We start from the raw sequence: 2,429 nt of genomic DNA, 5'->3' as shown, positions 1-2,429 counted from the left end.
TGATGAAATGTCAAGTCTTCATCAATTCTACTTCACAGTTGCACTATAACCTATCCCATGGTTCTTATTTCAATTGATCTGGAAGAGGTCTTCTAATTAGTGTTCCAATTCCCACTCTTGGAAATTTTTTCTATGCCTAGTTTGTTAAGAATTTTTATCATAGAATTGTGTTGGATTTTGTCAACTGCTTTTCTACAACAATTGAGATGATCATGTGCTTTTTATCCTTTATTTTTAATGTATTAATAGTGTATCACATTAGATGATTTGTATATCTTGATCGGTCCTTAAATCCTAAGGATAAAAATCACTTGATCACAGTTTATAATCCATTTTAAGTATGTTTGAATTCAGTTTTTTACTATTTCTTTTTTTCTTTTTTGGAGGGAGAGTTTCTTTTTTATTATTTATTTATTTGTGTTTTCTACACTTTCAGAGAAATCTTTCTAGTAACAAACTATAGAAATGATTCCTGAAAGTATAGTCTTAAGCATTATAGTTTTGAATCCAAGGTGATTTTGATGATCAGTAGGTTTCGGAACACTTGAACTACAGGAAGATCTTGTGAATTGCAGTAAGTGAGCAAATGCTCTGTTAAATTTTGAAAGATTGGGAGCAGTAAGGTGAAGAATAAAGACTATAATATAAATTAATAAAATAATCAATATTATGAATAGGATGAACATAGATGTACTCACCAAATCTAAACTACCACGACAAAATGTATTTATTTGATTCTTGTATGAGTAAATATGTTTGTATTTGTACATATAGATGTAAGCAGAGAATACACTGAGTTCTGAGCATTGGAGATTCTTTCAGGGCAACAGCCAGTTGCCAGGCCCTAATCGCTTCCCTTTGCTACCACTCTTTTGCTACTTACTGTAGGTGATCAGATGATGTAATGGGAAGGTCAGCTTGTTACTGAATGTTGGTATTTGTCCTTGAGGCCACATCAGAAAAATGAGGATAAGTGGTTTGAAAGAAAAGGGAGGTTTATTAAGTTGCCAGCAAATGGAGAAAATGGCAAGTTTTCTACTATTTTGTTTAGAATTTTTGCATCGTTGTTCTTTGCTTATGGTATCTTCATCTGGCTTGGGTATCAGTGTAGTGCTGGACTCATAGAATGAGTTGGAAGTGTTCCTTCATCTTCAATTTTTTTTCAAATATTTGAGAATGATTGCCATTAATTCTTCTTTAAAAGTTTGGTAATATTCATCAGTCAAGTCATCTGGTCCTGGAATTTTCTGTGGTGGGAAACTGATTACTGATTTGATCTCCATATCCATTAGGAATTTACCTAAACATATAAATGTCATTTATTTAAAGCCCACAGTTAACATCATAGTCAACAGTGAATAATTAGAACTTTTTGCACTAACATCAGGAACAAAACAAGAATGTCCACTCTCACCATTCTAGTTAAAGATAGTACTGATGTTCTAGCCAGATAATTAAGCAAGAAAGAAGAGTAAAAATACGTTTAAATTAGAAAGGAACAACAAAATTATCTCTGTTTCCTGATGACATCATCCTATATTTAGAAAATAAAAAAGACTCCACAGGAAATTTTTATAATCAATAAATGAATTTAATAAAGTTGCAAAATACAAAATCAACATACAGAAAACAGTTTTTTTCTCTGTACACTAACAAAACTATCCAAAAAGAATTAAGAAGTCAGTCCCATCTACAATATCATAAAAAAATAATATCAAAAATAATAAATAGGAATAAACATAACCAAAAAGTAAAAGACTTATAAACTGAAAAGTGTAAAACATTGATGTTGGAAATCAAACAAAACACAAATAAATGGGAAAACATTTCCTGTTCATATATTGGAAGATTTAATACTCTCAAAATATTTATACTACCAAAAGCAACCTATAGATTCAGTGCTGTCCCCAGCAAAGTCCCAATTGCATTTTTTAAAGAAACAGAAAAAAAAGTAGTTCTAAAATTCTTATGGAACCACAACAGATCTCAAGTAGCCAAAGAAATACTGAGAACAAAAAACAAATCTGATGACATCACACTTTCTAATTTCAAAAGATATTGCAAAGCTACAGTGATAAAAAGATTATGTCACTGGCATAAAAGCAGACATATGAACCAGTGGAACCGAATAGAGATCCCAGAAATAAACTGAGATCTTTGACAAAGGTGCCAAGCACACCCAATGGGGAAAAGATACTATCTTCAACAAAGAGCATTAGGAAAATATACCCACATCAAAAATAAATAAATTACTTTTTTACACCATATACAAAAATCAACTTAAAATTGATTAAAAACTTAAACATAAGACCAGAAACTATAAAACTCCTAGAAGAAAACATAAGGGAAAACCTTCTTGGCATCAGTCTTGGCAATGGTTTCATGGATATGACACCAACAGTACAGGCAACAAAAGCAAAATAGACAGT

General features: G+C 31.2%; 1 pseudogene; it reads right to left on the bottom strand.

The window, feature by feature from the left end:
* Nucleotides 1-409: 409 nt before the first annotated feature.
* On the bottom strand, nt 410-488 carry LOC142865993 (uncharacterized; annotated as a pseudogene).
* Between the last annotated feature and the right edge of the window lie 1,941 nt (nt 489-2,429).

This window comes from Microcebus murinus, chromosome X (assembly GCF_040939455.1).
Source record: "Microcebus murinus isolate Inina chromosome X, M.murinus_Inina_mat1.0, whole genome shotgun sequence".
Taxonomy (NCBI): domain Eukaryota; kingdom Metazoa; phylum Chordata; class Mammalia; order Primates; family Cheirogaleidae; genus Microcebus; species Microcebus murinus.
The sequence above is the reverse complement of the archived record's forward strand: the minus strand, read 5'-3'. Positions and strand labels throughout refer to the sequence as shown.